Genomic DNA, 12,949 nt, shown 5'->3' with positions numbered 1-12,949 from the left:
TGTGCAGTCATTTATTTACATAACTATCTTTTTTATTCTACAGGGAGCTTCTTGACAGTTGGAGCCAGATCTTTTTCAGGTCTAAATCCTGATTGCACTTCTTACTAGTTGGCAAACCTGGGTAAGAGACTTAGCTGCTTTGAGTCTCAGTTTCTTCATGTGTGTCTTACTGGCTTTGTGATGCTGAATGATGCTGCCATCTTCAAAAGCATCTAACAGGGTGCCTGGCACATGGTAGGTGCTCAGTAACTGTCTATGGAATAAAAGGCATAGAAGCTCCTGCTGTAGGGTGAATGTGAAAATTTTCATTACATGTTTGCCTTGTAATTGTATAAAGCCTCTTTCTTCATCTGTGAAGCAAGCTTGTGGCTTAAAATGTGAAGGGATATGCTGGCCTGCTGGCTATTTGGTGAGTAGAGAATTCAGAGGAATCTTACCTTACCAGTCCTTTAAAGAACTGGAGAGTTTGGACATGACTCCTGTTTTTACCCTTTTATTTTTTCTTTTTTTGAGAGCAAGACAGAGAGAAAGCGGGGGTAGGGGCTGAGGGACAGAGAGACTCTTAAGCAGGCTCCATGCCAACACAGAGCTCCACCTAGGCTCGATTTCATGACCTGAGCCGAAATCAAGAATTGGAGACTTAACCAACAGAGCCACCCCAGTGCTCCATGGTCCCTGTTTTTAGGTCCCTATCTATATTCACGTTTCTCTGTCTCACCAAAGTGTGCTTTTGTTTTAAGACACTGTTCACAGCTATCTGCTTTTTTGGAAGGTTGACTTAAAAACCAATTTGTATTGGTAAGTGACTAAAAATGGCTTAAAACTACTTTTTAAACTGTGTTCTGATACTTCCTGGGGAATCTTTGGGGAAGTCTAATGAAGAGCTGCAGGGATTTGCAGCTTCAAACCAGTGACTCGGGGTACTCCACCCCCAATCCCAATTTTCATCAGAAAAGTTCTTTTTATAAAATAAGTGGTACATATATATGTATATTTTATACATACATAAATACATATTTACTTAATTAAAGAATAGGTTTTACTATTTTTTAAAAATTAATCTTTAAAGACAACTTACGAATACTGACTGGCTTATCTCCTTTTACCTCATGCCCTTTTGTCATGAGACTCAATAATTTTCTTTAATCCTAGAATCCTAGCAAATGATAGGAAGTGATAGTCACTAGGAATCACCTTGTGGTTGCTAAGAATTACTTCAGTTCCTTCTTTGATAGAGTTATTAGACTGGTAATAAAGCATTTGACATGGAGCATTTGACCTTAGCAAAGTATATCATGTATTCTAATGGATAAGAAGGGTAAGTATGAATCAGGTGTCTTATAATTAAGTGGATAATTGACAGAATATTAACCAAAGGACCTTATTTATAGATAAACACCCATCTGGAGAGAAATTTCTATTGATAGCCTCAGGGTTGTGTTCCATAGTCTTGTCATATTCCCTGCTTTGGAAATTTGTAACTTGGGTGAAGCTATTGAGGGAAGTCTTACCAAATTTGCAGATGACAAAGCTGTGAGGGTTAAAGAATGTGTGGGGTGGCAGAATTAGGATCCCAAAAAAGCTTGACAAGGTGGAAGGAACATTTTGAAGTGAAAAAACATAATGAAATTTAACAGGGATAAATGTGAGGTCCTGTGCTTGGGTCAAAAAACAGAAATATAACTGTACTTCTAGGGATGATGAAATTGTAGCTTCTGAGAAGAATGTGTAAAAATGCTTAGAGGTATTAGATAACAGTCATATTTCTAGAAGTCTGCCATATGATGTGGATGCTCTCAAAGCTACTCTGAGTTTAGGGAATGCATCAGTTGAATAAACAGAATGTAGATTGAAGATTGGCACAGACCCACTTTTCTTAAGACTGCTTAGATTTTTCAGGGATAATGTACTTCTCAAGGTATACAAACTGAAACACGTTAGAAAGAAAATGAATGTAAAACCTTCAAACTCTATTGCATGAGGAGGGTTCCGGCCTGAACTTCAGGGAATAGAACTATATGACCTAGAGACAAGAATAGGATGTATCAGGGACTCCTGGGTGGTGCAGTTGGTTAAGCATATGACTCTTGGTTTTGGCTCAGGTCGTGATCTCAGGGTTGTGGGGTTGAGCCTTGCGTGGGGCTAGGCACTGAGCGCAGTCTGCTTGGGATTCTCTCTCCCTCTCCCTCTACCCTTTCCACTCATGCTCTAAAATGAATAAAAAGTCTTTAAAAAAGAAAAAGAATAGGATGTACCAAAGTCATCATCTAAAAATATTTAAATTGTTATCATTTAGAAATTTTTGGTGTGACCAGAGGGAAGAAGTCAGATCGATGAGAAATTTCAGATTGGTGGACAGTAACTCAATATAAGGAAGAATGTTTCAGCAATAAGAACTGTCCAAGAAGGTTGCAGTCTCCATGAGATAATTTGTTCTTTATTATTATTATTTATAATAATAAACTGAGAGAGAGAGAGAGACTGGTCATGAGCAGTGGGGGAGGAGCAGAGGGAGAAGCAGACTCACTGCTGTGCAGGGAGCCCAACATGGGGCTCCATCCCAGAACCCTGAGATCATGATCTGAGCTGGAGACAGATGCTTAAGTGACTGAGCTACCCAGTTACCCCTAATTTGTTTCTTTCGATGGTACTGGATAGACTGGACTGCCAGTGTCAGAGACGTAGAACAAACACATTTTTAAAAATGGTCTAATGTGATAACTTGTGAAATCTTTCCAGATTTCACAAAGCCAGAGATTTTATGACTTATAAGATAATTTAAGACACAATAACAACTACGTGGGATGGATGATGTTTTAAGGCAAAAACGGCTCTTCCTTCATTTTTCACCTTAGATGCAACTTCTCATTGCTTCTTTCCCATTTTAGCTAAAAACATATTCAGATTTTTAAATTTAGGGTATTATCAAAAATTACCTTACATTTTTACTTTTCAAAATTTTGTTTTCTTTTTTTAAAGATTTTATTTTATTTATTTACATATTGGAGGGAGAGAGAGGCGGGGAGGGACACAACGTGAGGGGAGGAGCAAAAGGAGAAGGAGAGAGAGAGAATCGCAAGCAGACTCCCTGTGCTGCACAGAGTCCGAAGTGAGCTGTGTTTCATGACCCTGAGATCATGAACTGAACTAAAATCAAGTGTTGAATGCTTAACTGACTGAGACACTCAGGCTCCCCTACTTTTCAAAATTTTAATTTTAAATTCCACAATAGAAAAATGTGACTGAATGAAACAATTCTCAGATTCTAGACAGAGTTGAGTGCTTTAGAAAGCAAGTAATAATAAAATTTGAAAGAACCCCTTCATTAAAAAGTCTGGGTAATTAAATAAGCAAGCAAAAATGAACCACAACAGTGTTGCCTGAAACATGATAAATGTTTCATTTCACAAACTCAATTTAGAATAAAAGATATTGAAATGTCTTTACTTATTTCTAGGTAAGAGATACTCTGATTTCTTTTTTTTCTTTTTTCTTTGACTCTGCACACCATAGGCCTTTAATTAGGTAACCTAGCAAAATCCAGTCTCCTAACAAGGGGAAGTAGTGATTGGTAGATACACCAATCAGGGATTTTAATTGCAAATAGTAGAAAATAGATTCATTAATGATGTGGAACTTGAGCATGCATTCAGAATTAACTGGAAAGGTTTTTTAAAAACAGATTGTTGATTCAGTAGGTCTAGGGTGGGGCTTAATAGTTTAAATTCCTAATAAGTCTTCAGGAGATGCTGCTGGTACTAATTTAGGACCATACTTTGAGGATCATGTGTTAAAAGATAGCAGAGGTTTTCAGAATTCTTGGGAGTTCTAGAGGAACAGACTGAAGGCCAAACTTTTAAGAACAATGTCCCATACTCTCCTGGGCTTGATGAGGAAAATTTTGCCTGTTCTGTTGGTACCATCAAGCTGTGTATTTCAGGAATTAGATTTTTCTGCAACTACTCATGATGCCAGAGATGATGCCAGTTCTGCAGCATGAATTCAACGTGCATCCAGTGGGCCCTCCAAAATCTAGTTGTCTTTGATTTTACCCATCCCATGCTCCTGTAGTAATGAAAAGTCTTCCCCACAAAAGGTCAGGATGACCTGACTGTTGGAACCAAGATTACATGAGGTTATAAGGCTGGGTGGGGGAGAGAAAGGGGTTGGAGATTTTAGTACTTTCTTCTACATTGGAGAAACAGGACTCATATATGCAGAAACCATAGGTGTTAATATTAGAAAAATTCTACTACTACATTCACCTCACTTTAAAGCTTAGTTTTATTGACTTCAGATTTCTACTTCTATGGGACATCTGAACTCAAGGTGAGCAAATCTCTTCTGGAAGCTGACATGGGTGATGCTTTGTAATGAAACATGTAAGTTCTTCTAAATGTGACCCAATTGGTATTCTATAAAAACTTTTATATAGTGATAAATGATTCTGCATACCAGGTATTATTCTATGTGCTGCAATATAAAGAAATACAAGACATGAATCTTGAATTAAGGAGTTTGCAGTTTAGTAAGGGGAATAGTCAAGTAAATGGAACATTTCAATATAGGTACTTATTTTTATATATGAAAAGATTAGATTCCAGAGAAAATATGGGCATGCTTAAGTTCATTTGTTTAGAATGGTTTGTATATACATACCTACAGTTATTGTGAGAACTGTAAATGTTGATTAGACTGACCTTTACTCTTCTTGCTTCTTTCCCATCTTATAAAAACTATAAATGTGGATGTTTGTATTTTGTATTTTACTTTTCATTATAAGTAAATAACAGAACAGTGCTTCAGATACATGCTATGCCATAGACCAATAATCTATTCAAAGTTTACGTCTAAACTGGGAGTACCACCCCTCGTGATATGGGGATGATGAATCAAGTTGACATTCTTTTTCTTTGCTGTGTTCTATTTCTTGTATAATTGAGTCTATGTAACCTGAATTTATTAAGCAGAAGAGCACTCTTTATAATGGGCAGAGCATATAATGATTTGATACTATGAGAGTAGAGAAAGGTCTTGTATTTTAATCTGGAGAGTATGTGTTGGAGGGGTGCTTTGTTGAAGGACAGTGCACCTAAGCAGAGTTTCAGTGAAGACTATCAATAGTCCAGAGAAATTAAGGGACAAGAAATTCAAGGGCAGAAGTCTAGAGCTGTGTGATGGAATGTTATATCCACAAGGAAAATAAGCACATTAAAAATTGCAGGATGAGGGTCAGGAGAGAAGGAAGGTGAGATATACTGAGCAGAGGCTAGATCCCAGTGGATCTCTCTAACTATAGCAGAACATCAGAGAGGACCCTGCAATATCCCCCTACCTTCTGATGGGAGAACAGTGAAACTGCAGGGGCGAGCAGAGATAGACCATAGAAGACCTTATCTGCCTCATGAGGGTCAGTGTGTGTCCTTCCTATGGTGGTGGCTAATCATCCTCCAACATGTGTTGTCCTTATTCCTTTGGTATTCCAATCCTCAGAGGGTTAGCTGGACATGTGGCTGCCCATTGAGGTGCTAAATTTTTTGTTTTTCATTGAAACTAGGTATGGTGTCGTTTGAATGCACAGCAAATTTTGTGAAGTGCCTACTTTATGCAGGGCCCTATTTTATGTCTTGAAATGCACATAAAGCCCGGAAATTGAATTTTATTTTCCTTTCTTTTTTTTTTTTTTTTAAATTAACATATAATGTATTATTTGCTCCAGGGGTACAGGTCTGTGAATCATCAGGCTTACACATTTCACAGCACTTGCCATAGCACATACTCTACCCAGTGTCCATAATCCAGCCACCTTATCCCTACTACCTTACCCCCAGCAACCCTCAGTTTGTTTTGTGAGATTAAGAGTCTTTTATGGTTTGTTTCCCTCCTGATCCATTTATTTCATTTTTTCCTTCCATACCCCCCACAACTCCTTGCCCTGCCCCTCAAATTCCTCATAAGAGAGATCATATAATAATTGTCTTTCTCTGATTGACTTATTTCACCTAGCACAATACCCTCTAGTTCCATCCATATCATTGCAAATGGCAAGATTTCATGTTTTTTGATGGCTGCATAGTATTCTTTTACACACACACACACACACACACACACACATCCTCTTTTTTTAAATTTATCTATTTGATAGGCAGAGATCACAAGTAGGCAGAGAGGCAGGCAGAGAGAGAAAGAGGAGAAAGCAGGCTCCCCGCTGAGCAGAGAGCCCAACATGGGGCTTGATCCCAATACCCTGGGATCATGACCCGAGCCGAAGGCAGAGACTTTAACCCACTGAGCCACCCAGGTACCCCTATACCACATCTTCCTTATCCATTCATCTGCTGGTGGACATCTAGGTTCTTTCCAAAGTTTGGCCATTGTGGACATTGCTGCTATAAACATTCTGGTGCACATGACCCTTCGGATCGCTACATTTGTATCTTTAGGGTAAATACCCAGTAGTGTGACTGCTGGTTCATAGGGTAGCTCTATTTTCAACTTTTTGAGGAACCTCCATACTGTTTTCCAGAGTGGCTGCACCAGCTTGCATTCCCACCAACAGTGTAGGAGGGTTCCCCTTTCTCCACATCCTGGCCAACATCTGTCATTTCCTGACTTTTTAATTTTAGCCATTCTGACTGGTGTGGGGTGGTATCTCATTGTGGTTTTGATTTGTATTTCCCCAATGCCAAATGATGTGGAGCACTTTTTCATGTGTCTGTTAGCCAATTGGATGTCTTCTTTGCAGAAATGTCTGTTCATGTCCCCTGCTCATTTCTTGATTGGGTTATTTGTTCTTTGGGTGTTGAGTTTGCTAAGTTCTTTATAGATTATGGATACTATCCCTTTATCTGATATGTAATTTGCAAATATCTTCTCCTATTCTGTCAGTTGTCTTTTGGTTTTGTTGACTGTTTCCTTTGCTGTGCAAAAGCTTTTGATCTTGATGAAGTCCCAATAGTTCATTTTTGCCCTTGCTTCCCTTACCTTTTGGCGAAATTTCTAGGAAGAAGTTGCTGTGCCTGAGGTCAAAGAGGTCACTGCCTGTGCTCTGCTCAAGGATTTTGGTGAATTCCTGTCTATATTGAGGTCTTTCATCCATTTTGAGTCTATTTTTGTGTGTGGTGTAAGGAAATGGTCCAGTTTCATTCTTCTGCATGTGGCTGTCCAATTTTCTCAACACCATTTGTTTAAGAGATTGTCTTTTTTCCATTGGACATTCTTTCCTGCTTTGTCAAAAATTAGTTGACTATAGAGTTGAGGGTCCATTTCTAGGCTCTCCCTTTTGTTCTATTGATCTATATATCTGTTTCTGTGCCATTCCATACTGTCTTGACAATTACAGCTTTGTAATAGAGCTTGAAGTCTGGAAAGGTAATGCCACCAACTTTGGTTTTCTTTTTCAACATTCCTCTGGCTATTTGGGGTCTTTTCTGGTTCCATATAAATTTTAGGATTCGTTGTTACATTTATTTGAAAAAAATTGATGGGATTTTGATAGGGATTGCATTAAACGTGTAGGTTGCTTTAGGTAACATAGACATTTTCACAATATTTGTTCTTCCATTCTCTGAGCATGGAATGTTTTACCATTTCTTTTTGTTCTTTCTCAATTTCTTTCATGAGTACTTTATAGTTTTCTGAGTACAGATTCTTTGCCTCTTTGTTTACGTTTATTACCAGGTATCTTATGGTTTTGGGTGCAATTGTAAATGGGATTGACTCCTTAATTTCTCTTTCATCTGTCTTGCTGTTGTTGGATAGAAATGCAAATGATTTCTGTGCATTGATTTTATATCCTGACAATTTACAGAATTCCTGTTTGAGTTCCAGCAGTTTTGGAGTGGAGTCTTTTGGGTTTTCCACATAAAGTATCATATTCTCTGTAAAGAGTGAGAGTTTGACTTCTTCTTTGCTGATTTGGATTCCTTTTATTTCTTTGTGTTGTCTGATTGCTGAGGCTAGGACTTCTAGTACTATGTCGAATAGCAGTGGTGATAGTGAACATCCCAGTTTTCCCCCATTGAGAATGATATTCGCTGTGGGTTTTTCATAGGTGGCTTTGAGGATATTGAGGTATGTACCCTCTATCCCTCCACTCTGAAGATTTTTGATCAAGAAAAGATGCTGTATTTGTCAAATGCTTTTTCAGCATTTATTGAGAGTATCATATGGTTCTTGTTCTTTCTTTTATTAATGTATTGTACACGTTGATTGATTTGTGGATGTTGTGTGGCCCAGGAATAAATCACACTTGGTCTGGGTAAATAATCCTTTTAATGTACTGTTGGATCCTACTGGCTAGAATTTTGGTGAGAATTTTTGCATCTGTGTTCATCAAGGATATTGGTCTATAATTCCCCTTTTTGGTGGGGTCTTTGGTTTTGGGGTCAAGGTAATGCTGGCCTCACCAAATGAGTTTAGAATTTTTCCTTCCATTTCTAATTTTTTGGAACAGTTTCAGGAGAATAGGAATTAATTCTTTAAATGCTTAGTAGAATTCCCCTGGGAAGCCGTCTGGCCCTGGGCTCTCGTTTGTTGGGAGATTTTTTGATGACTGCTTCAATCTCCTTCCTGGTTATGGGTCTGTTCAGGTTTTCTATTTCTTCCGGTTTCGGTTTTGGTAGTTTATATATCTCTAGGAATGCATTCATTTCTTCCAGATTGTCAAATTTGCTGGTGTATAGTTGCTTATAATATGTTCTGATAATTGTTTGTATATCTTTGGTGTTGGTTGTGGTCTCTCCACTTTCATTCTTGACTTTTCTTTTTATTTGGGTTTAGGCTTTTTTTGCTGTTCTTTCTCCAGCTCCTTTAGGTTTTGGGTTAGATTGTGTACTTGAGACCTTTCTTGTTTCTTGAGAAATACTTGCTATATACTTTCCTCTTAGGACCATCTTTTCTGTGTCCCAGAAATTTTGAGCCATTGTGTTTTCATTTTCATTTGTTGTCATGAATTTTTAAAATTCTTCTTTAGTTTCCTGGTTGACCCATTCATTCTTTAGTAGGATGCTCTTTAGCATCCATGTATTTGAATTCTTTCCAACTTTCCTCTTGTGATGAGTTCTAGTTTCAGAGCATTGTGGTCTGAAAATACGCAGAGAATAATCCCAATCTTTTGGTACCTGATTTGTGACCAAAGATGTGATCTACTTTGGAGAATGTTCCATGTACACTAGAGAACAATGTGTATTCTGTTGTTTGGGATGGAATGTTCTAAATATATCTGTGATGTCTATCTGTTTTGTTGTGTCATTTAAAGCCTTTATTTTCTTGCTGATCTTTGGCTTAGAGGATCTGTCCATTTCAGTGAGGGTGTGTTAAAGTCCCCTACTATTATTATATTATTGTTGATATGTTTCTTTGATTTTGTTATTAATTGGCTATATAATTGGCTGCTTCCATGTTAGGGGCATAGATATTTAAATTGTTAGATCTTCTTGTTGGACAGACCCTTTAAGTATGGCATAGTGTCCTTTCTCATCTCTTGTTATGGTCTTTGGCTTAAAGTATAATTTATCTAATATAAGGATTGCTATCCCAAATTTCTTTTGATATCTATTAACATGGTAAATTGTTGTCTACCCCCTCACTTTAAATCTGGAGGTGTCTTTGGGTCTAAAATGAGTTTCTTTTAGATAGCATATTGATGGTTCTTGTTTTTTAATCCATTCTGGTAGTCTGTGTCTTTTGATTGGCGCATTTAGGCCATTTACATTTAGGGTAACTATTGAAAGATATGAGTTTAGTGCCATTTTATTGCTTGAAAGGTGACTGTTTTTGTGTATTGTCTCTGTTCCTTTATGGTCTACTATGACAGCCTAGCTTGGATATAGTATTCTTGGCTACCTATTTTTCTTGTTTAGTACTCTGAACATATCATGCCAGCCCTTTCTGGCCTGCCAGGTCTCTGTGGATAAGTCTGCTGCCAATCTAATATTTCTACCATTGTATGTTACAGACCTCTTGTCCCAAGCTGCTTTCAGTATTTTCTGTCACTGAGACTTTAAGTTTTACTATAAGATGATGGTGTGTGGACCTACTTTTATTGATTTTGAGGGGGTTCTCTGTGCCTCCTGCATTTTGATGCTTGTTCCCTTTCCCATTTAGGGAAATTCTCTACTATAATTTATTCCAATATACCTTCTACTCCCGTCTCTCCTTCTACTGGGATCCCTATTTTATTGTAATATTGTTTCAAATTATGGTATCACTTATCTCTTGAATTTTCCCCTCATGGTCCAGTAGGTGTTTGTCTCACGTTTGCTCAGCTTCTTTATTCTCCATCGGTTGGTCTTCTATATCACTAATTCTCTCTTCTGCCTCATTTACCCTTGCAGTAAGAGCCTCCATATTTGATTGCACCTCATTAATAGCTTTTTTGATTTCCACATGGTTAGATTTTAGTTCTTTTATTTCTCCAGAAAGGGATTCTCTAATATCTTCTATGCTTTTTCCAAGCCTGCACCTTGATAATTGTCATTCTGAACTCTAGCTCTGAGACATTACTATATCCATATTGATTAGGTCCCTAGCCATCAGTACTGCCTCTTGTTCTTTTTTTTTTTTTTTTTTTTTTTTTTGTGGTGAGTTCTTCTGCCTTGTCATTTTATCCAGATAAGAATTGATAAATGAGAGAACAAAATACTAAAAGGGTAGCAGCAGCCCCAGAAAAATATACGCTAACTGAATCAGAAGAGACCCAAAACTGGGGGGAGAAGAAAGGGGGAAAAAAGGAAGAAAAAAATTATATGTATATATTAGACAGGTGAATAGAATGGAGCCACACACTTGATTTTAGATGTATTTTGGTCTGTTTGAAGAAACTACCTTCCAAAATTTTAAAGAAAGAAAAACTTACATATGTACAGGAATTATGGTAAATATGATGAAGGGACGGAATAGGATTGTAAAGGTGAAAATGAAAAAAGATTCTAAGAAAGGAATTGGTAAGATAAGAAGTTGGTTGAAAATAGGAAAAAAAAAAGGAGGAGAGAATGTCAGCAGGCTGGAGACTAGGACAAAGCCATGCACTAGATTTAGTGTATATTTTTATCCATTAGAAGAAATTATATCTCACAATTTTAAAGAAAACCTATATGTATACAACAAATAAGGTTAAATACATTGAAGTGGTAAAATATGACTATAACAATGAAAATTTTAAAATATTTTTAAAATGGTATTGATAAGATAAAATAGTTAAAAAAAACATTAAAATAGGAAAGAGGAAAAATTAGAAAAATAGAGTAAGAAAAAAAATTTTTAAAATTTAACTTTGAGAGACTAAAGGATCATGGGGAAAAAACCCATGAATTCTATGTGTTGCTTTCCCCTACCTCTGGAGTTCTACAATTCTTATTGATTGGTGAACTTGGTTTTGGTGGTTATTCTTTGTAATCTTCTGGGGAAGATCTGCCCACAAGTGGCAGATCTGGAGAGACCCCCTCCTTCCTCCTCCTTAATGTGCCCTTGGAGAAAAGCCATCAATCCCTCCCATTTCCCAGGTCACTGGCTGCATTCTGAGCTCACCCAGCCTGTGACCCAGTGTTTCTGTCTCTGGTACACAGCGGATTCCTGCAGTAAATTCCCATGCCGCACCTCCTGGAGGAGGAAGTGGCGGGTCTCTCCAGATCTGCCACTTGTGGGCTCCCTGCTTAAAGAGCAGTAGCCCTACTGTACCACGGATCACAGTTCAAGGTAAGCCTGAGCTGAGAGCCCAGTCCTTGGCCCCTCTCTGCAGTCAGCTTCCCCCCCTGATACCTGGGAGCACTGACACCTTCAGACACCCCTGGTCTTTTTGAGCCCCCACAGGTCCTGAGATCACACTGTCCTCGCCAGGTTTCCATCCCCTAGCCTCTGGAGGACATTCCTCAATGGAGCAGACTTCTAAAAGTTCTGATTTTGTGCTCTACTGCTCTCTCACTTGCTGGGAGCTGGCCCCTCCCCCCGTGGTCTATCTTCCTGCCACTTTGGATTTGCTTCTCCACAAGTCCTACTTTCCAGAAAATGGTCAATTTTCTGTTCCTAGAATTGTTGCTCTTCTTTTCTATCTCCTGTTGAGTTTGTGGGTATTCAGAATGGTTTGATAACTACCTAGCTGAACTCTTGGGACATGATGATATTTTAGTCTCCTACTCCTCTGCCATCTTGCTCCTCCTCCCCAGTAATTGGGTTTTCATGCCACTAGCCTTTTTTTCTCTTTTAGCCCCTCTTTTCCTTTTCTTTTCCTTCCTTCCACCCTCCCTTCTTTCATTCCTTCTTTAAGGGATACCATTTAAAAGGCAAAATTAAGTGCACCTGGGTGGCTCAGCTGGTTAAGCGTTGGACTCTTGGTTTCAGCTCATGTCTTGATCTCAGGGGCTCAGTGTGGAATCTACTTGGGTTTCTTTCCCCTACCCCCTTTTCATCTCCCCCTGCTCATGCTCTCTCTCTAAAATAAATAAATAAAGTCTTGAAGAATACATACATAAAAGGACAAAATGAACAGATGGCATGATTAAACCACGAATATCCCCCATCCTAATCATGGGCTATCTGGAATTGCCTCTTGTATATTCACTAATAAAGCTGACTTTATGAGACTTCATCATAAATGTTTCCAAGGAAATACTGTCTTGTTCTACTATTTCTTTTTAATTACTTATTTAGTATTTAAGGTTCAAAGAATTGAACAAAGAAGGGATATATATTTAGTGTTTCTCATTGTATCCATCATCAGTGACCCTTTAAGCACTTTTTTTCATAGTCAAGAACATTGGTTTCTGTATGTAATGCATTCGTCATTCTTATATTAAGAGTGGATGCTTTTAAGTTCCACTATCGTTATCATTTTCTGAGTATGTGTAAGCTCTCTGTAGTAGTAAGATTTACTACCCTCTAATTAATCATTGATGTTCCCAGGCTTAGTGAAGACTGTTCCTTTTGGCAGTTCAGTTTCAACCAGAATTTA

The sequence above is a fragment of the Mustela nigripes genome, chromosome 9 (assembly GCF_022355385.1).
Source record: "Mustela nigripes isolate SB6536 chromosome 9, MUSNIG.SB6536, whole genome shotgun sequence".
Taxonomy (NCBI): Eukaryota; Metazoa; Chordata; class Mammalia; order Carnivora; family Mustelidae; genus Mustela; species Mustela nigripes.
Note: the sequence above shows the minus strand (reverse complement) of the source record.